The 22,419-nt window shown below is 51.7% G+C and overlaps 1 long non-coding RNA gene across 8 annotated transcripts; it reads right to left on the minus strand.

Moving 5' to 3' along the window:
- Positions 1 to 312: 312 nt before the first annotated feature.
- On the minus strand, positions 313 to 21,852 carry LOC101989283. 8 transcript variants are annotated; one of them, XR_003377867.1, is made up of 10 exons: positions 21,613 to 21,852; positions 21,059 to 21,219; positions 20,525 to 20,618; positions 18,923 to 18,991; positions 18,678 to 18,770; positions 17,185 to 17,322; positions 14,202 to 15,201; positions 7,944 to 8,048; positions 2,065 to 2,188; positions 313 to 538 (listed from the first exon to the last, which is right to left on the minus strand). It is a non-coding gene; the product is annotated as an uncharacterized LOC101989283 (long non-coding RNA). The 8 variants fall into 8 exon arrangements; XR_003377864.1 differs by having other exon boundaries at positions 14,102 to 15,201; positions 21,613 to 21,851; XR_003377865.1 differs by lacking the exon at positions 18,678 to 18,770 and having other exon boundaries at positions 14,102 to 15,201; positions 21,613 to 21,851.
- Between the last annotated feature and the right edge of the window lie 567 nt (positions 21,853 to 22,419).

Below are 22,419 nucleotides of genomic sequence, written 5' to 3' on the forward strand. Positions count from 1 at the left end.
CTTTGGTGTCACTGAGAGCATCGAGAGAGAATTACAGCATGGGCCAGTGTGCTCCTCCTTGTGGAGCATCTGCCTCTTGCCTGATGTTCCCTTCGCTGGGAGGCAAGTTTATTGCTCTGATGATCTTGAAACACCTTCTCAGGAAGTTGTAGGCTAGCAGGAAGGGTGTAGGTAGGGGAGCTGTCCTCATACCACCCTAGTCCTGGTTAGGCTTCAGGGAGCCCCACCTGGTGTACTGCGTTAGTGCTTCTCTGTTATGGAGACCCCAGCACTCCCCAGTTCCCGCCCAGCACACCATAGGCACTACTGCTGTTCCCTCCACAACTCTTTATTGGACATGGGATAGGATTTAGGGATGCAGTCGAGAGACAACAGGAGAAACAGATGGGCTGGTGGGACAACTGGCTGGAAGTGGCCAGGTAAGCAAGTCCTCGTTCGCTCCATAGCGCCGGGGAGAGCTGCCAGTCCCTCTCTGAAGTCTGGGAACACATTTTGCCTTGCAGGGGAGCGCAGGGTGAGGTTTCAGGTCTTCTCTGACCTGCAAAGAGAAATTGTCCAGAGTGGGAAAAAGGCCTGTTATCTCAGCATAGGGGAACCAAAGGCAGGAGAATTGCTCTAAGTTCTAGGCCAGCCTGAACTGTACAATAGGTCCCCATATCAACACACACACACACACTCTCTCAGATACACATTCAGACACATATGAACACTCACACTCACAACACATACTCATGCACACTCACACTCATGAATAAGAGTACTCTTTAAACGGAGACCTCAGTTAGGAGCACATGGAGGAAAAAGTCCCCTGTAGGGTGGGGACAGCAGACAAAAGGCCTGCTGTAAGCATCTCCACCGGGCCACCCCAGAGCACCAAGGGCAGAATGTCCTGGATGAGGCTCAGATGCCAAGGATTCTAGAACTGCGGCCAGAGCCCAGAAAACTTGGTTATGAAGGCAAGAGCCGCGTAGGGGTATCTGACTTCAACAGCTGGATAGCGTCTTTTCCAGGCCTGCCTTCAACTCCTGCAAAAGGCAGAGCTTTCCTCAGAGACTCCTGTGCCATTGGGTCTGGATCACTGAGCTCTGGTCTACAGCTGAGCTCGGAATTTGCCCCACAGGAAATCAGCATTGGGAAGGAGGGAGCCCCGTGTGAAGCATTGCGACCTCTGATTGCTCCTGTGGACCTGGGGACAGGATCACTTGGATCTCAGCAGGGGCAAACGAACTGTGACAAAAGCCAAGCAGTAGCCAAATTTAGGAACCTTTACCCATCTGCTCCTCAGCCTTCACTCTCCCCGCCCCCCCAGTCAGGGAGTCTCTGTGAAACAGTCCTGGCTGTCCTGGAACTCGCTGGAACTCACAGAGATCTGCCTGCCTCTGCCCCTGAGTGCATGGCCGGCCTTCACTTCTAACAAGGGAATTCCAGGAAGAGGAGGGGATCTCAGCCCTGTCCCTGTGTCACCAGCTCCACTCCCTGTCACCCACCTGGAGGCTCCTCAGCCTTTCTCTCCTCAGTTGCTCTCCCCCCACCATTGCCAGCCCTTAACTTTGACCTTTACTGGAGGAACTGGGCTGAGAAGTCTGCATCTGCGTAGTGCTTCTGAGAGACTCCACCCCTAAGGTAATGACTACACTGATAAACTTTGGTTCCTCTAGGCTTGGGTCCCAGGTCACCTGCAGGCCGTCAGAGTGCTCCCCCATCCCCAAAGTTATTGCCTGACTGCCTCCATATTCCCCTGCTCCTTCCTGTAGCTGGCTGGACCTGGAGGGACCAGCAGGAGAGGCTGGTGTGTGACAGAGCCTGAGAAAGGGTTGTAGATGGGACAGGGGTAGAGCCTACCCTGGCTGGGGAGGAGCAATCCAGATGACAGGGTCAGCCAGGGTCTCCTAGCAACAGTAAAGTGGCAGGGAGCTGGGAACAATGATATCATAAATTACCCGGCCCTCCCACCCAGCCCCCTCTTGCAAGGTCCTTTCCCTCCCCACCTGCCTCTCAGCCAGCTGGCCCTGCCCAGCACCATTGCTCTCCCACTGCTCTCCCAGCCAGGCAGCGAGTCCTCACCTTCAGCTGGTTGATAGGAGGAGGACTGAGTTCTCAGGGACCAGTTGGAGCCTTCTCAGGAGCCCTAAGGTCCCATCAACCGGCCTAGGAAATGGCCCATGCTGGCTGCCGGCTCCCTAGGGTGCTGATAGGGGAAAGAAAGAAAGGAAAGAAAGTTCCAAAACATTGGGAACACTGGATGGAATCCCCCATGGCTTTTAATTGTTTTTATTACATTTTGGGGTGTGTGTGTAGGCCACGGTGCATGTGTGGAGGCCAGAAGACAACTTTTGGGAATCAGCTTTCTCCTTCCACATAGGGGTCAGGACATTAGTGCAAGTGCTTCTACCCACTGAGCCATCTCACTGTCCCCACACCCGAGTCTTTAAGGGGCACTTAAACTTCATACCAAGTTAACTAAGTCTCAGTTTCCATTTCCCACATCAAGGGACAGGAATTGCTTTAGACCCCGCCTTACCTTCATCTCGTCCGTGGTGAACTAAGAGCTGATGTGACAGCATATAGATGGTGACTGGATGGGTGGTCAGGAAACAGGATCTGCCCCCCTGCCTCTCCACCCCCCACATCCCTGGCAGCTGGAGATTGAACCAGGCAGTGCTGGCTAGGCAAGCACTCTGCCACAGAGCCACAGCCTCGGCCCAGACACAGGATCTGAACTTCTGGACAAACTGAATAACGTCTAACGCAGAGCCGGATGGAGTGGCCTATCTTGGTCATTGACATTTTTATTTCTTTGAGATAGAGTCTTACACCATGGCCCAGGATGTCTTTGAACTCATAATCTAGCCCTGATTTTGGGATTACTCATGTGTGTCACCATATACGGTCTCTGTGGTGCTGGGGAGGGCCCAGGGCTCGTGCATGGACAATCACACTACCAACCGAGCTACAGCCTTAGTCCTGGATGTGATGATTAATTTGGTTTGTTTTTTTAGAGACAGAGTCTCACTATGTAGCTCTGGCTGTCCTGAAACTTGCTGAGGTGACAAGGCTGGTCTTGAACTTATAGAGATCCTCCTGCCTCTGCCTTTCAAGAACTGGGATTAAAGGAATGTGTCATCATACCAAGAAATTTGGTATGTTTTTGAGATCAAGGTCTAACTCTGCCCAGGTTGGCCTCACACTGACCATTCTTCCGCCCCAGCCTTCCAGGGGCTGAGATTACAGCTGGGAGGCCCCACGCCTGGCCTTCCTGGCCATTTGCAAACACCAGATAGTGATACGAATTTTTAAGGACCTATCTCCTGTCCTTCAGGAGCCTGGTAGGAAAATCCAGAGAGGAGGTAGTGCCCTGAGTGCAAGATGGCAGCCAGTTGTCATAGCAACAGCGGAAGGAGTCTGGGTGGCTGTGGGGGCGGAGCTGGGATGCCAGCTGGTGCCAGATGGGCAACTCCACCATGCTCAGGTTCTCCTCCATATGCCAGCCTCAGCCTGGTGCTCCCTCCACTTCTGGAGGCCCCGGTGCTCTTGATGAGGGCGAAGGCCAGTGCCATTTCTCCCTGACTCTTGCTTGCATGACAAGGGACAACTGAAGACCTGCCCTGCTCGGAGTATCTCCGAACCATGGGCCCAAGGTTCCCGACAGATTCAAAAGTAGCTCACTGCTGACCATTCCAAGGGCCAGAGGATCAGAGGCTTGCAGGTCCTCATTCATTTCACTGAATAGAAACTCACTCCATAGTGCCTGGCTTGTGCTGCTTTGGAGAACAGAGAGACAAGTGAAGGAATGGAATCAGCTGTAGGAAATCTGGGAGCAGGCCTCCTAGTTACTAGATCACTAGTACCAGCAAGATGCCACCTCTAACACAGACCTGAGACTCAGACAGCTCCAGGCACTGGACAGGGACTTAAGGGGACTCCCAAGGCCCAGGCTTCTGGGAGACTGTTGCTTCAGTTCCTCCTCCCTCCTCTTACTGTGTCCCTCAATGTTCAGCATTGAACAGTGGACATTGCACGCTACCCTGCAAATGGCTATAAAGTTAGGGCCCAAAGGCATTGATAACTTGCCTCTTAATCCTCTACTAGCAAGTGAGGGAAGCCGGACCCTGTGTCCTGACCATCTGCCCAACCTTAACTCAGTCTTTTGTTGTCCTTCCTGTAGACTAAGCCCTTGATCTGCAGTCATTCGGCTGTTTAAAGTGTTCCAAACCCAAAAAGCAATTAGAAGGGCCGGGTAGTCAGTGAGGCTTGCTGATGAGGGAGAGGGAGGCCAGGAAAGAAGCTGTGTAAAGCCTGGCATCTTGCTTACAGGGCAACCTGTGAACCAGCAGCACTTCCTCTGCTCCCCTTGCTCTCAGAGAACCCCCTCAGACACCTTCCACTTTCATTAGCCCCTCCTTTCCAGTCTAGCATAAGTTGGCCTTACAGCCCTTGACTTCTTAAGTCTTTTGGTTTTTAACACGCGAGCCCAGAAACCATCACGTTGTACCCATGTGAGCCACCTGGAAGTTATGCACAACCTCTTGGCTAGGTGCCCTGTTCTAGCATCTCTGAGCCTATGGCTGACTTCCTCAAATCCTCACCATTAAACCAGCCTCCCTGCTTCAGTATCTAAGGCTCCACTTCCTTTGAGGGACAGGCAAGTCCCCAAATATACTTTTTCTTTCTGACAGCTACTTCCCATCATCTACCTCCCCAAGGTCTCTTATGCCTTGCAAAGCTGCTTGAGTATCCTCCAAGAAGCCACTGGGCACATTGCAGGGCAACCACTGGCCTGAGCTGAGTTGTGTCTGCTTTCCCACCAGCCTGCCCACTCCACAGGGCCATACCTCACATGAATGAGGTGTTCAAAAAGCCTTCTGACTGTAGGAGTCGACCTGGAGGCATAAGGGAGAGGAAGGCTTGGACACATGAGTTGGAACAAGGAGGAATGACAGGGTTTGGTGAGATGGGTTTGGACGTGGGGCAAAGCCAGACAGTGCTCAAGGTTTGAGCCTGGGGCTAGAGAGATGCTTCAGGGATTAAGAATACTTGCTCTTCCAGAGGACCTGGGTTAAGATCCCAGCACCCACACGGCAGCTCACAACTGTCTGTAACTCCTGCTCCAGGAGATTCAATGCTTTCTTCTGACTTCTATGGGCACCAGGCATATATGTGATGCACATATATACATGCAGACATTTATATACAGAAACTAAAATAAACCGCCAAAATTAAAAACTAAAAATTTGAACCTGAGGATCTACAGGTTTAGAGGGAAGAAAACAAGGGTGTTTTCTTGGGCACAAATCACATTAGTGAGCAACTGGACTCCCTGATAGGAACCCTCTTGAGCACTGCCACCCCATAGTAGAAACACAGCCACCTCCTAGTGTTCTTCACAGTAGAACCTGGGCACAGGTGACCGTTTCCGGCTCCAGGCTTGGGTGTGAGAGCTAAGGACAGGACGCCGGACAGTGGGTAGGATGTAACTCTGCTCTTCTGAATGGACCAAACTTAAGGAGATGTGAGAGTTTTCACCGTCAGCAGATGGTGGTAGAAGAGGGGGACATCAAGGGCTGACACCTCTGTGTGGAGCTGGCTGACCCAGAGGACTGAGTGAATGAAACCAGGAACAGTCTGTCGGCTAGAGCACAAAAGCAAGGCCTTTGCAGAGCAAATCAACATGGAATTGTCCACAGAGGGAGGACAGGGAAGTCCGCTGGCCCTGGAGACACTGTGAGTGGTCTTAGAGAAGGCACAGTTTCCAAAGAGCTGGAAGACAACAGTGGCCAGACTGCTAATAAGCAGGGTCCTTCCACAGCCCTCAGAACTCCTAGCTGCCGGTCTTCTCAACCCTGATTCTTCTAGCTCCCCTTTGTCTTGAGTCCTCAGGATCTGTACCCAGTGATGAGCTTCTCTACCCTGATGCTTAGATGCCGAACCTCATAGTTCTTCTGGGGACATCCCCTCCTTACCTCCCCCCCTTTATCTCCCTTTTTAATGCCACTGATAGCAACATTCAGGTCTGTCCCTGGTCAACCAGGAATTCTTCCCTGTAGTGTCATTCTCCTGCAGGTCCACCACCGGGCCTGGCTCTCAGCCCACGGCTCTCCCAGTCGGCCATTTTCTAAGCACCAGCTACCTAAGATGGCGGCTTCCCTCTTCCTATGTTTCCACTCCCACAGCCTCACATCCCACCCGGCTTTCTTTCTGAAGCCTGATTCCAACAAGGTGGGGGGCCCTGACTGAGAAGCCAAGGCCAGAGGAAGCAAGAGAAAGAAAGGACAAAAAGGCAGCCCCTTGGCATCTCTCTTTGGCATTTGAGTTCAACCCAGGAGGGAGGGCAAAAGGGAAGAAAGAGAGTAGTATGAGTTTTATTTCTACCCTCTTCCTGCCACCTCCCCACCAGCTCTCCCCCCACACTCTGATGAAAACAAAATCTCTCCCTTTCTCTCTTCTCCACCCCCCCACCTCTTTTTTCCTGGCTTCTACCATGAGCCTCCTGCAATGCAAATGAACTGTATTATGCAAATATATGCAAATAAGGCTTAACGAGCGGAAGGAGGGGGCAGAATGCCTAATGAGTAATGGCGAGGGTACAGATGGAGAGTGTCAGGAATGGCTCCCTCCTCCTTTCAGCTCCCACAGCCTGGAGGTTTGCTAAAGGCAGCAGGTGTCCCTTATTTCTGGGAAAGTGGAGAAGGCCAAGGTCCCAACACAGCCTGTCACTTCAGGTCAGGAGTCCGGGGTCGGAGACCATGAGGAGAGAGGGGTGAGGTAGAAGGCGTAGGTGCTCACTGTGTATTCTCGCCTAGATACTGGATATACCAACCCCCTGCCCTGTGGGCCTGGTTCTGGGTGCTGAGGGTGGGGCATGCAGAAACATGGCTTGGCTGTGCATTAGAAAAGAGCATTCTCAGGGAAGATTCCCAGGCAGACCCAGGTTTCTCCTAGAGATGGGGGTGAGAGCTCTTTTTGTGTGCTTTGGGGTTGGGGGTTGGGTTGGTTACTATGGCAACATAGCATAGAACACCCACCTCCCCAACATTCAGCCCCAGAGGACTTAGGGGTTGGGGTGGATAATGGATTGACACCCCTTGATGCCCCTGCCACCTGGCACTGCCAGTCGGGGATGGCAGCATCAAATATGAGAGAAAGGCCCTTTGTTTCTAGGCTCACGGTGTTGGGGGAGCAAGCATGGGCACACAGAAGGGCCTTTCCCAGGCCCTGTTCCCGTTTGCATGACTCCTGCTGGCCTCCGGAGACTCCTGGGGCCATCCACTGGCCTCTATTCCCTGGCAGATGGTGCCCCCTTGCCTTTCCTGCTAGGTAACCCTGCCCCGTTGCCTTCTGCAGGGTTTCCCTTCAAGCCTTCCCAGACAGTGAGAACAGTCAGCCCCACCTCTTCCTGGTTCTCATGGCTACTTCGCATTCCCAGACATACATCCTGTCCTTCTGTGTGTAAGGTCCCTTTTGTGACTCCTGCCAAAACTGGGCAAGGAGATTCCTAAAGGGGGAATCAGATTCAGAAAAGGTTAGGCTGGATTCAGGAGCCTGAGCCAAGTTTCATCCACCAGCTATGGATGATCTCTCTCTCTCTCTCTCTCTCTCTCTCTCTCTCTCTCTCTCTCGCTCTCTCTCTCGCTCTCGCTCTCGCTCTCGCTCTCCCCCCCCCCAGAGTTATATTTGACAGAGGGTGAGTGAGGTTGGCTGAGAGTCCTTTAAGCTTTAATTAACTGTACATTCTATGTCTTCCATGACTCGAATGGAATCCTTCCTACCAGGACTGTCATTCACTGTCCTCACCAAATTCAAGCCCAGTGATCCTGGGGCTACCGTGCCACACCCCTTAACCTCTCTCCTGAGACTTAGGCAGATCCAGAATATTGTGCTGGAGTCTGCAGAGATGGAGATCAGAGGATCTCCCGGCTCCTAAAGGGGTCAGAGGACTCACTCACCGCTGGGAGCTGTCCGCGGTGCTGGATGTCACTTGTCCTCACATCCTTGTCCACAGGGCAGAGAGAGGGCGGGAGGGTGGAACACCCACCCGCCCAGGGGAGAAGCTGAAGGGAAGAGAAGCAGAAACATTTGGATACTGTAAGAAAAACAAAAGGCAATTTTGAAGGAAGTCTCCCTGCTATTGGAGGGGAGGAAAGCGCTGGTGTCAACGAGACCTGAGCTTCCCGCCCCTTCATTCTAGATCTTCAAGCTCAGTGCTCCTCAGGATCCTTTTGAAAAATTCACAGGCACGTGCAAGGCTGAGTCAGTGCTTCTACCCTTGGGGAAGAGCAGGGCTGAGGCCAAAGGCAGACCTTTAAATTCCATTCTAAGTACTAAAGTCTCCACAAGTAATTTAGTAATAAAGATGAACAAGAGATTCACCCGCTGCAAGCATTATAGATATAGCAGGAGGCTGGGAAGAAGGTGAGTGTGTGGTCTCTAGACAGAGATGAGACTGTATCCATGGTGCAGATTCCAAGCTTTCGCTCCCTCTCTGATTTTTGGGCTAGGCCAAGCCCAGACATTTGTATGGGAGTGGAGGGCGGTTTTAGTGTGTAGCCAAGTCTAGAAGTCCTGGTCCAGAAGGAGGCAGATAAGAAAAGGTGTCTGAGCTGCTGGAGGGAGAGGTACCCTTACTGAAGGTAAGGACAAGGAAGAGAGAAGCTTAGGGAGAGGGACCCTGGGTCCAGTCTAGGCCCAGTCAGGTGCATGCTTGTCTCTTCTGTATGTGGAAACTCAAATCATACAAGACAGTGGGATATGCAGCGTGGCCACAGGGTGCAATCATAGGGACACGGGGAATGGGTGTCACAACCTGAGGATAAGCTATTCCCCTCAACCAGAGGGTCCCAGGGAGGCAGCCAAGGAAGGTAAACAGCAACAATGGTCCCTTTCAGTGTCCAGACTCCAGCCCTTCAGTCCAATTAGTAGACACAGCAAACAGCAATTCAGCCGCCTTCAGCCGCTGTCATAACAAGCTCAGAGCTGCCTTAATGGGGGATTAGGGTAGGAGGAGGGTGAGCCTGGGTGGCAAGGAGCCTCCCTTTTTTCTCACCTCTCTCCTAGCTAAAAACACTCCCACCCACCCTTCCTTTCATAACCGTGAGTCCCCCATTCTCCTCAAAAGCCCTAAATGTTCCTTCACTTCCCTCTCCTCCTCCCCTGCAGTGATTTGAAGCCACCATTAACCTAAACCCACTTATCTCCTGGGGGAGTTGGCCCATCTTGCCTATTGGTACAATAACCCCATCTCCTCTATTGTGGGGTCTTTTAAAAATTATTTTCTTAGCCAACGTCTCAGTGTAAACAAGCTGGCCTTGAATTCTGGATCCCCCTGCCTCAGCCTCCTGAGTATTTAAATTATAGGCATGACCCACTAAGCCCAGCTCCTGCTTTTAGTAACTCTAGAATCTGGAGGTTTAATGTAGCTATTGCTTACACATTATGTGTAGATCGGGTTACCAGCCACATATGTGCTTCCTGAGAAAGAACACAAAGTCAGACATGCCTGTGATCCCAGCATTGGAAGGCTGAAGCAGGAAGACTATGATTAGTTCGAAGCTAGCCCTGTCTACCTTGTGAATTCTAGGCCAGTTTGGGGTGAATGTAAAACAGTGCTCCAAAATGTGACAGAGAGATGTGGGTAGGAGGATGACTATGGACAGTGACAGGAGCCCCAGCTCTTCTCACAGGCTGCCAGAGGGTGCCCGCCCTGGCCTCCTTTAGTCACCCAACCTGGGCAGCTTGAAGGTAGTGTGTGCGTGCCATGCCTAAGACCAGGATTCCATGTCAGCTTCACAGAACAAAACCAAGTTTTTGTTGTTGTTTTGGGTTTTTTTTGGGGGGGGGTTGTCTTTGTTTTTTATTTTATTTTATTTAAGGTCTCACTATGTAGCTCTGGCTGTCCTGGAACTCACAGAGATCTGTTTGTATCTGCCTCTGAAGTGCTGGGTTTAAAGGCATGTGCCACCCCCAACTCAACAAGACCTTTTAGATGCCTAGAAGGGCCTGGGGATGTTGGATCTAGGTAATCAAGTAAAACTGATTTAGTTTTAGCTGGTTATTCACAAGGAAACTGCCTTCAGCTACCCGGACTGAGAGCTTTACAAAAGGACATAGGGCAAGGGCCTGAAGAAACGTGGGCCAGGAAAGTAGCTGAGAACCTGGAGAGAGGCTCAGTGGTTAGAAACTTTGACTGCTCTTCCAGAGGACTCAGATTCGATTCCCAGCACCCACATGGTAGCTCACAACCATCTGTATCCACAGTTCCAGGGGATCCAGCAACTTCTTCTTGCCTTCAAGGATACTACATATATGGTGTATAGACATACATGCAGGCAAAGCACCAACACACACACACACACACACACACACACACACACACACACCAAAAACAAAACTTTTTTCAAAAACTCTTGAAGAGAAGAAAGGAAATCAGATGTGAATCTGTTGGACGGAGCAAACCTTGAAGAACACAGACAGCAGCTATTCAGCCAGGCAGTCTGTGGCTCCACAAAGGAGGTTCTCAGTTGGGTAGTGGTGGAGCGAGACTGCCAGAGGAAACAGTTGTCTTGCGTAGTTCACTTGGGTAAGCAGGGTGCAGTACCAATACAGAGAAGAGAGAAGAGAGGGTTGATGAGCCGGCGCAGTGGCTCAGGCCTGGGAGGCTGAGACAGGAGGATTTTCATGAGTTTCACATAAGACTGTGTTATATTCTGTCTCAAAAACAAAAGAGAGACCCAGGGAGATATTTCAGTGGGTAAAGGTGATCGCTACCAAGCCTGGCACTCAAGTTCCTCCCCTGTGCCCACAAGGTTGCAGGGGAGAACTGACTCCCAGAAAATGTTCTCTGACCTAAAATGCATGACCACAGACACAAAACAAGTAAAAAGTTCAAAACAGATATTTTCCTAAAACATAAAGGAGAGGAGGGGACTTCAGGTGTCACTATGTTCGATTGCATTTAGTAAACTCCAGCTGTTTTCTGTGGGTTTTGCCTGCCCACATCCTAGCTCACCAGGGAGCTGTACACACCCAACCTCCTCCCAATTCCCACACTGCTGACTGCCCACAGTGAGACAGCTGTACTTCACAGTCACCTGCTGCGCTGCTGAACCCCACCCACACATCCACCCCACCAATACAACCACAGTGTGCACTTAAAGAAGACACAAGCCCTGAAAATCCACAGCTTCCCTTCCCTAAAACCTTCTGTTCTCTTGGGGAGCCTGTGGTCCAATGTGCTTGTGGGAGACCATAATATAAAACCATTGTGGTTAGCAATTGAGGCTCTAAGTCTCCTGGGGATGGGCCCCTGGTGTCCAAAATACACATTTCTTTTTAATTTTTTTTTTGTTTTGGTGTGTGCATGTGAGGAGGGGCTAGGCTGGCCAGAAACTTGCTACGTAGACAAGAATGACCTTGAATTCCTGGTCCTCCGTCCTCTACTTCCCAAGTGCTGAGATTATAGGCCTGATGGAACCCTGGCTGCCCTGGAATTTTTTAGGTAGCCTGGGCTATACACTAGCAATACCATACAGAAAATATTAAAAACAATAAAGATAAGAAAGCGTATTTTTACTGGTGCTTCTCCTCTGCCCACAAAAATTCCTAATAACAGTGAGGGTCCTCTTCTTTCTACTTCCCTCCTCCTCAAACCCAGCTGGAACCCTTGGGTCTCACTTCCTCTAAGACAGTCCATGGAAGGAGCTTTGGGCATTGAGCTGTTGAGTAGCTTCAGCTGCTCACTTGGGTCTCTGTCACCTGGGCTAAAAGCACTCCTTGGCAGCGGCAGATGGTGAAAATGAGAAAATGAGAAAGGGGGCATGTGGCTCTGAAGACCATTAGCCCAGCCTAGAACAAGCTCCTCTTCTCAAGAGCCTTCTACCTCCCCTTATAACCAAACAAAACAAATTCCAAGCTTAAAACCACAAGAGGCCCGATAGATTCTCCCACCCCAAAAGGCTAAAGGAGACACACAAGGGCAATGGACTCCCAAAAGCTCCAAATTTTGAATTTGAATTCTCCAATACTTCTCCTACATAATACAAAATTGAATCATAATCTTCTAGGTGTAAAATCAAGTCCTGGGAAAAAGGCACTGGAGTCTGGGCAATGACATTTCTCCCAGTTTTTCTCCTTTTTTTTTCCTACCCTTACAGCCCGTTGTCTTCAAGGTCAGGTAGTCAAGTCCAGTCCAGAGCTGTAGGTTTCTTCTCCACGTAGAAACCCTCTTTTACTAAAATATTTAGGTCAGGCCAGATAAATAGATTCTTTTTGCTGGAGCCCCAATTAATCTCTCTAATTCTTTGCTTTCTCTGGGCACCAGGGCTACACATTCCTTTGTGTTTGAGATCCTCAGAGCTCCTCCAAGAGTGAGGCTAGAGCTGGAAGGTAAAGACCCGGACTCTGCACCTTTGGCCATTAAGTCAAAGCGGTCTGAGAGAGTCTTATTAAACTTCACTCAGGTCCTGAAGGTGCAAAGTGAATGCCAAGATTCTGCCCCCACCCCACTGGGGCAGAAGATTCTCTGGCCATCCCCCACGCTTGCCCTGGTGTGTTGTCGCATGGTCCGACTTCCTAATGAGTTCTTGGTGTATGTATATTTTTAACCTGTTCCCACCTAGACAATCTCAGCTCCCAGAAAAGCTGGGGGCTTCAGGGAACCCACCAAAGCAAAAGCCAGCTTTCTAGAGATATCCTACGAACCTCGAACTCCACCAGTCGCTTCGAAGAGCCAAAGGGAAGCTGCTCACACCAGTCGCCCGCTGCTGCTCCCTGGAGGTGTCCAGACCAGGAGGGGTGCTGGCACGTCCCCCACAACCTTGCAACTAGATTCCAACGACTCTGTCCCAGGAGCAGCTTCCCTGGGACTGAGACCCGGACTGCTCCGTTCTGACCAGGCCTCCAGAGGCGACCCCAACGCGGTTTCTTGCTTTCTTCTCATCAGTGGGTGGGGACCTCGAAGGTGGCCTGGGCTAAGCAACCCTTGAAGACGATGATCCGCCCCAGCCCCCCAGCCTCGTGGGATGCCTGGCGCGGCTTTCCTTCCTGCATGCAGCCCTGCCGCCGCCAGCGTTCCAGGCCCTCTGCGCAGTGTATGGGGTTATTTTTACTTTCGGTTATCTAGCTTTATGAAGACTCCACACCACTCATACAGCTAGATAACCAAAGATAACAACCAACCCCGCCTCCTGGCCGCCGCCGCCTCTTCCACGTAGCCTTCCGCAGCCTGGACCTCCGCAGTCCCGCGTAGCTCGACGGCGGGTGGGGGACGCGCGTGGTGTGGAAGCGAAGAAATGGGGTCCTGAACCTCATGCACTGACACGACGAGACCTCGAAAGGCGAGGAAAGGATGCAACCGCCGACGGTTCTGAGGTCGGAAATCCAGACTGGATCCAAGCAGCTCCCAAGCCTGACCGCCCATTTCCCACTCCCTTCCTCCTCCATGAAGAAGCGGGGTTCCGCCAGTGCAAGTGGAAGGGCTTCAGGGCCTTTCGTGCTACCCGGGAAGACCGCAGGGGCCGAAGCAGAGGCCTCCCCCACCTCCCCGGTCCACACCCTACTCTGGAAGGTGGAGTCTGAGCTCCGCGTGGGTGCGGCAGAACCGAGCTCGCAGAGCTGGTCCGAGCTGCGTATTGAAGCAGAGCCAACCAAGAACCCCGGGACGGGAACCCCAGCACTGGGGAATCCCGAGGCCCAGAGGAGAAGCCTGTGGCTGGCGGCGGGGTGGAGGGTGATACCAAGATTCTCCGGCGAGTCTCCCAAGGGCAAAGACCCCACCCAGAGAGATTTGGGTGAGCAGTTAGAATGTGGGGCTGTGGGAAGGGCGGAGGGCGGCCAGCTAGGTCGCCGAGCTTCGGACCCATAGAACCGCGAGAGCCGGGTTTGTTAAAAAAAAAAAAATAGCGGAAATCACCCAGGGATGGGAAAATTGCCGGGGATCTGAGCAAGAGATGCCCTTAGTTGCTGACGGGGGCGATCTGGACTGAACCGACTGGAAGGAGGTCCAAGGGCCGAGCAGAGGATGTGGGGCTCTGTGATCGCAGGTGGCGGACGCGCGCTGGACTCTGAGGCGCTTCCCCACCTCGTGCCCCACGCGGGTCAAGCCACTTACATCAAACCTAGGGTGCCCAGTGGCGCTGTCCTGTGCAGTCTTCCGGCGCGTTTCCACCCAGGCAGCGCCACGGACGTGAATCGAGGGTACCCGGGCTTACCAGGTGACTGGGTAGAGCGGTAGGCGGCAGGGTGGAGCGGGATCTCGAGTCCCAGCTCCCTCCTCAGCCTTGGCCGCTGCTCTGGCGGGGGCGCTCTTAGGCTCAGGACTTTTCATTCATCCCTTCACACTCCTTCCTCAGGCCAACCTCTGATTGGCTATACCTGGTCTGACGTCACTACTTCATTCCCTGCCCCTCCCTCCCCGCCCCTTCCCCCCCAGGCCAGTCCAAGGCTGGCAATTGGGGTGCCCCTCCCCCAGAGAATGGGGTGGGGTGGGGGAACCAATGTCTTCGTGTGGATCGTTAGCCAGCCTTTTGGGGCCTCGCCTACTACCCGCCTGCCACGTTTGTAATCCACTGGCATTCGCGGTTCTGATGGCCACCCTCGCACTTCTTGTAGGTCCTACATTGTCCATTTAGGCCCTACAGTAAGTTGCACCAGGACTAGTGCGCAAAGATAGAAAATAGATAGGGAAAATTCCCTCAAAGAGAAGTGGTCTTCTGTAACTTCAGCACTGAAGAGGTTGAGGCAGGGGTATGGCTTGGAGACTCAATGGGTCCCAGCCCCCTCCCAACAGAGGAGTCTTTTTTAGTTCTAATCCCTCCCAAACCGTGATCCTAATATTTAGGAGGAGTAAGGATCTCTTTTGTTCAAAGTTTTTTTTTTTTAACTCAAAACACCGAAGGAAAGATTCTGCAGTTTGAAACTCCAGCTGGGAGACAATGGGTGAGCAAAGAGCACATTTCTGCCTTCCAGGTGGCAGCGCCAAGGTTCAATGAGAGGAAGGGTACCACAGCTGAGAACTCAGAATATGGTCCCAGCCCTGGAGGCTTAGTCTTTCCGCCCCCTACCCACGATCCTCCAGGCTCCACTGCAGGGCTCCAGCAGGAAGGAGCTCTCCAGCAAACCTCAGTCCCCATCCTCAACTGTCTTCACCTGGCTCTCAATCCAGTCCAGCTAGATGGTCCTTCTCTTTGCCGGGGACGCAGAAGGCAGTTGCTGTCGGACAATATTTGGGTTCTCGCTACAGCAACGTTCTCAAAACAAGTCATGGACCCTCAGAAGTTGCTGCATCTGCCAGGGAGCTGCCTCCGTCTTCCTACTCACGCTCTGCTAGGTCCCTTCTATAAAACTGGTTCAGGTACCCAGAACCTGCAGGCAAGGTTAATACCAGCCAGCTCCCTTATCCAGGCCTCTAAAACCAGCAAGTACACTTGGGGGACCATCGTTTTAGCCCCTGGGCCTGTCCAGCTTTTCTTCTATCTGCTAGTCCACATACAGCCCAAGACAAAGCCGAATCTGTGTGTTGTTTGCCTTGCTTCCTTGGAAGGTAACGTTTAACTTGGTGCTTCTCCCCTGAACAGGAGAATATCTGAATATTCATTGCCATTAATGTTGGCATGGGGTGTGGGTGGGGCAGATCTGAGTGAGATAAAAGCCACCGACTGTTTCCCTGTCAAAAACGGTGATAGCAAACTGGAGCAAGAGGCCTGATCCCTCCAATGTCTCAGGGCCCGGTTCAGCCATAATTCTCTGTCAAACCTCTATAGTATCTTAAGGCTCTTTTCCAAGAGAGGCTAATTAATTAATTTAAGTACTGAATTAAATTAAGCTCAGGGCCTCACAGAGGCTAGCCGAGTCCTCTGCCACAGACTTCCCCCAGACCTCTTCTCACTTTCTCTTTTGTGACAGTCCCTAGGTTGCTCGGGCCAGCCTTGAACCTACTGACTTTGGAAGTTTGATCCTCTTGCCTCAGCCTCCCAAGTGCTGAGACTGCAAGCCTGTAGCACCAACCCCAGTTAAGAGAGAGGTGATCTGGGAGCTTTGCTGCTCTGAGTGCTTTACCAGCGGTGGGGAAGGAAGGACAGAGGCAGAGAAAGAGCCATACCCCGCCCCCAACATGCCCTTATAGATCAGAATGGGGCACCTGGAGGTTTGGAGGATCCTGGAGCTCTAGTACATTTGCAGAAAAAGGGAGCTCACCCCAAATACTCTCTAGGCAGTCCCCACTCTGAGACCGGTGCTAAATGCAGACCCCCAAGTCCATCCCCACAAGACTCTTCATGTTTCTCCACCATGCCCTTGAATATTTCTCTGCATGCCACCTCACACCCTGTGATGCCTGGCACACACACATCCCGTGCACACACATCCCATGCACACACATCCCATGCACACTACATCCCATGCACACTACATCCCATGCACACACATCCCATGCACACACATCCCATGCACACACACATCCCATGCACACACACATCTCATGCACACTACATCCCATGCACACTAAACTTCTCTACATACTGGCCAAGTACCCCAAGAACATTTGCTCTTCCCACAAACCCACTTAAAAGCCCCTAATGCACCTTTTCCCCTCTCCCTCCCTTCCCTGCACCTAGCAATGTGCTGAAAAGAGCCTTGTTCCCTAACTCAAAAGTTCCCCTTCCTTCTCACCAACTTCCCCCTTCCATGGCCTCTACAGGGCTCAGCCCCTTGCCCTGGAGTCCTGCAGGCAATTAGACCACTCAAACTTCCCTCTCAACCATAGCTGTGCTTTTGCTGGGAAGAGGAGAATACACAAAGACCTCCTTGCCCAATGTCCACTCCCTTCCCATACTCCTAATGGCCAAATTCAGACTCAACTGGGCTTCCTCAAAATTAACCTTAAGGAAGAAATGAGCACACTTAGCTTGATTCTGAAAAATCTCCACACAGCAGATACAGACAAAAGCCCTGATGCCTCTTTATGATGGTTTTGAGTTTTCCAAGAGCAGTTCAGTCTAATGGTATCGAAATTGAAGAGACTCTATCTCACAAAAGAATATGAAGCTAGTCTTAGCTGTCCTGGCCCCTGCACATAGAATGCCCACCTCTGCCCAAAGCCTGAGGAAGCGATTTTTGTTCTGGCTCACAGGACAAGCCAGCATCACACAGCCCCTTTCAGGAGTGCAGGCATCTTCCAGCCAGTGCAAAAGGTACCTGTGCTTGGAGAGGAGCAGAGGACTCTTGGCTCCTTTTAACTGGGATCAGTCTGTGAATAGCTCATGCTCTTCCAGCTGGAAACAAGATGCCCCTTCAAAAGTGTCCCTCAAGAGCAAGGAGGCTTTCTGACATATTCTTCATCCACAAAAAGAAAAGGTAGGTAAGGTTCATGCAGAATATATGCAGAATATCTGAGAAACATGCTTGTGTCAGAGGAGACCATCTACCCAGGAGAAGCAGCAGACCTGCAGAACTCACAATCTTTCCAGAGGGTGAGAATGATTCACCAGTCTCCTCAAAGGGGTCTCAGCTGGAGCAGAGCCCTCTCTCTCTCTACACAAAGCAACCTCATCTCTGGTGGGTCCTTCTCTCTCGGGAGGTTCTGGGGAAAGCACCCCAACTCCTTTTGCTAATGACAATCTGAGTGTCCCAGAAGCCTTCATTTTTGGGGGTCCCTGGGATCAAACCCTGGACTAGGCAAGTGCCCAAGCATTGAGCCACAGCCAAACTGAAGTCAATGTACCCCATCCACAGCTGCTCCCCCATTTATTGTCTGTGTGTCTGAAGGGCCCACAGAGAAAGGAGCATGGTTATGCCGTCTGGATTCAGCCTTTTGAGTCTATGTATACTTTGGCACTAAAGTAATTTTTTGAAATAGGCAGTTAAATAAAAACATAGTTTCTTCTTGTTCGCAAGGTGGGTTTGCTTTAAAGATACAGGTGAGAGCTTTATCTGAGGGCAAACTTATTTCTGAGGAAGACGTTATTATTATGACCACTATTAAATATTCTGGTACTGAATATTTTCAATGTCTGTAGAATTGTGGCAAATTAAAGTAATACTTGGCAGTTAAAATGGTAAATAATGTTTTTTAAAAGGTCTAGCCATATGCATAGATGATGTTAGGATGCCTGGAGGTTTGATCTTGAGGAGGTGGCCACTGAGGACCCAACCTTCCTCCTCATAAGAGTGGGAGTGGGGCTGTGAACCCAGCCTGTGACAATACTGCCTTTCCAGAGACTCCTGGTCCCTCCACAGTCTCACTTACCTATCGTCCTGCTCCTACAATGTCAGGGAGGTAAGACAAGGTGACAGAGATGATGAGGGGGTTAGCTTATTCATCCATATCAGGCTCTTTCCTTAAGACCTTCCATGGTCATAAGCATGGGTGTGTAAAGGTGTAACACAGGGCTGCCATCTCAGGCACAGGCATGTACACTCACACCCCATTAACTCAGATAGCTTATGTGGTGACTCCGTGGAGAAGCCTAGCAGTATCACCTCCCAGTTCTTAAAGGTACAGGACCTTGCATGCCCACTCACTCAGCTAAGGGCCTGGGGGGCTTTCATTCCAACTTGCACTCCCCTCCTGGCCCTTCCGCCACCCTTGTAGCAATCCTTGCCTCCTCAAACTAACCACTTCCCCCACATCCTCCTCTCTTCCCTCAGGAGGCTGTGGAAGAAAGGGAGGGTGCCCTACAGAGCCATACCTTTCCTCTCCACGCAGAACCAGATACAGGGTGGCCTTTTGTCCCCAGGCTGTGTTGTTGCATTGCCTCTTAGCCTTGACAATGCAGGTCATACTACAGAAGAGACCAAAACCAAAGACTGGAGCCTGGGAGAGACAGCAAGTAGGGCAGAGAGCGAGCAGGGAGAGCACCCAAGGGAACAGAACTAGCTTTCTTTTTTCCTTCCCCACCCACACCACCCTCAAAGCAAGGAAGGAAATAAATACCCAAAGTCAGAGATGCGGGCCGCCTATGACGACATCGATGAACGGATGAAGTGAACCGGGCCGCTGCTCCTGTTGAAGGGAGAATACAGAGTTTAGTGCTCTTCCCCAGGACCAGCAGTCCCCCCAATTCAATCCTCAGGGCTCAAGTCTGCCCAGTTAGGCCAACAAAGGACTGGGCACTTCCAGGTCTTTCAGCTCATTTCTGCTGAGTGGCTCTGCCCTCACTGCCTATCCCTCCCTAATACAGCTCCAGTGCCAGTGCCCGAGGTGAGCCTACTAGGAGGGGCTCTCCCAAGGCAACTAAAAGCCCACCCAACCCAACGCCCTCTCCTCAGGGACTGCTGCCTTTCTTGGGCTATGACAGTGCCTAGGTGGAATGAAGGGCCTGGGCTAGGGATCTATTTCCGTCCGCACTATAAACATTCTCAGTCATAGCTAGGCCTGGTGGTGCACACCTGTATTCCCAGCACACAATAAAATGGGGCAAAAGGATCAAAAAAGTTCAACACCTTAAAAAATAATAACGAAACAAGATCTTTACAGCCATCTCTGCCCTCAGACCCTTGTATCTCTCAGGATCCGGAAAGACATGCCATGAATGTCAGTTTTCTTCTTTTTCATGTACACAAAAGACATGAATACAAAGCAATGCTTATTATTCAATGTTTGGTGTGGGGCTCCATACATATTTCACAGTGTCTCTCCGGGTCTTTACACTTAGATTACATTAGGGTTTAAGGGACAGCATAGTTAACTCCTAAACAGATGCAATTCTATACGAATTCTAATTTTTTTTAAGTCAGGAAGGAACCTAAATACAGAAGAATTTGGGAGAGGAATAAAAGAGAGCTGGGGAGTGAGAATGAGCCTTAAACCAAGTCGGCTTTCTAGGAGTGTTCTGCATGCACTTTTCCTAATTCCCACACTCAGGGGTGCTCAGCTGACCCAGCTCAGCTGCACTGGAGGTCTCCATCGGTAACTGTGATAAAGTACCCGCCTTGCCTCCCCTCTCTACTGACCTGTGAGAAGGCAGGTAGTAGGGCAGGGAGGCACCTCCTGCTCTTTTGACCAAATTCAAAGAGAACTCAGCGGTCCCTCTCTTTACCCATGGCTGCCCAACCAGCCCACCCCAGGCTCACACAGGGTAGTGTTCGAAGCCAGCCCAGTGTTCACAGAACATGTGTGTGCACATGTATGGCAGCTGACAGTCTCTCCTAGGAGCCTAGTCTCCTCTGTGTATCAAAAACAGCCTGTCGCTGAGGACTTGGGGCAGGAGAGTGAGTGCCTCTTCCTCATATCCTGGTCCTAAAAAAAATTAAAAACAAAATCCAAAATCCACCCCATGAGCTCTATTAGGGTAAAAGTGAAGAGAGCCCCCCAGCCCGCATCTGCCTTCACTGCCCGTCCACTCATGGGGACACGATGAAGAAGAATAAATTTAATATAAATTCTGTAAAATGGTTTTGGGGTTTTTCCTAAGTCTGGCGTCCACTTTCCTAGAAACATGATACCTTTCCTCTCACCCCAAAGTCCCACCTGGCTTGTTCTTCCCTAAAACCCAGTCTCCGGGACAGAGGGCAATTAGAGGGAAAGAGGGCCGACCTGGAGTCCAGGTTCAGAGCCTCTTCCCCGGTCCTCTCTGCGCTTTCCTTCCTGCCGCTCCGGCTGCATTAAGACGTTGGCCGCGTCTGGGGGACTGAAGGGAGGGGCGGATTAATAGGATCAGTAGCGCTGTGACCCTCCCCACCCTCCCACCCCAATCTCATTGACTAATTTACTGAGCTCTGGGCTGGCAGGGGCTGGGTAGGGAGAGAGATGGGGGGGGGGGCTTTGGCCTGGGGCTGGGTCCTTGCTTCCAGCACCGGATAGATGGCCCGGATGCCCAGGGGTGAAAACCTGTGGGCAGGAGGCCAATTCCACACACGCCTCCTTGTCGCCTGCCTCCTTCTACGGACCCTCCTAAATCTTCACCAGCTTTTCTTTCTGTGATTGTGGTACCAGCCTCCATTAGCCAGGAAGAAGGCTAGGTTTGGATGCTGGGACTCCTACGCATCCAAACCTAGGGTATCGCTCCCCAACCCTAGCCCAGATACCGGCCTGGGTTAGGACTCTCCCTGGGCCCCAGGGGCTACTTACCTTGCCTCGGCGAGGAGGAGAGGTGAGACGCTGGGCGGCCGCGGGTCTCTCCCAGTTCTTCTCCTCTTGTGGAGTGTAGGATGCGACTGGGTACCGCTGACGTAGCAGCTTTTATCCATTCAGGAATTTCGTTTGCTTCTTTCTTTCTCTTGCTGCTCTCCCTGGAAAGCCAGGAAAAAAGGGGATGTTGCCCTATCTGAAACCGTGACCACCACCAAAATAACAGCCTGCCCCACCAGCGTCACCTCCTCCTTCCCTCTCAAGCCTCTCTCTCTCTCTCTCTCTCTCTCTCTCTCTCTCTCTCTCTGTCTGTCTCTGTCTCTGTCTCTGTCTTTGTCATCTTCACTGCTTTCTGCTGGCTTTTCTAACCAGATGCAGGAAGAAGGGGCCAAGGGACACTATTGTTCCTCCAAGCTACCCCTGTCCCCCAGCAAGGAAAAGAGAATTAATGACAGAAGTACCCTTGTCCCTGTCCCCAGGCTTCTTTGAGTTTTAATTCACTTTTGAACTTAAGGCTTTGATTGGCTGTGTATGTGGGACTGACAGAGACTCACAGAGACACCCTTTGCGTTTGAGGCTGGGGTGTTTACTCCTCGGCCACCTAGCCCCAACAACTGGACTGATCATCCATTTAGATCTTGGTTGTGAAGGAGTAACTGGCCACTGGAAGATAAAGGCTGGACTAGGGACAGGGGCCACCAGCTCTTGGATGTCTAGACAGGAGGGGTGGGACCACAGGCTCCAAGTCGGAGATGAATTATCTTGTTCTTGGAGGACAAGAGCGATTTGGAGGTTGGTTTCCAGGGCTGGGGTTTAATATTTGGTGGAAGAAGGTGAGGCCCCCACAGTACAATGGTCGGGGTTCTTTTCTTTCACCCCACTCTCAGCCCCTCCCCCTTTCTCCCTCCCTCTCTTCCTGGCCTGCATGGGAACTCGGTCTGAGCTCAAAGTGATAGACAGCAGGCCTGCATGCTAATGAAGTTTGTCTCAAGTTCATTGTCAAAGCCCCCCCTCCCCATGGCCCCTTCCCTTCACTCTCCTACACAAATCTCCCTCCAACTTTTGTCCCACAGATCTGGAGGCCACTTGAGTCTCTGCTGGCTGGCTCCCCTCTCTCCCCCTCCCCCTCTTCTCTCAGTCCCCCTTCTCCTCACCACTTTCCCCAAATGGGGAGTGTGTGTGAGAGGGCTTTCTTCTCCGGCGCCTTCCCAGCCACCTCTGGCCCAAGCTTCACTAAGCCCCAAGGAGGAATTCTGAGGGCTGAAGGGACAGTCTTCTGACTGTGGCCCCCCTTCCAAGTCCCCTATCCCCAACGCAGCCCTGTCTGGCCCAGTCTCCCCATTCCAGGGCAGCCGCCCCTC

Source organism: Microtus ochrogaster, chromosome 21 (assembly GCF_000317375.1).
Source record: "Microtus ochrogaster isolate Prairie Vole_2 chromosome 21, MicOch1.0, whole genome shotgun sequence".
In the NCBI taxonomy this organism is placed as follows: domain Eukaryota; kingdom Metazoa; phylum Chordata; class Mammalia; order Rodentia; family Cricetidae; genus Microtus; species Microtus ochrogaster.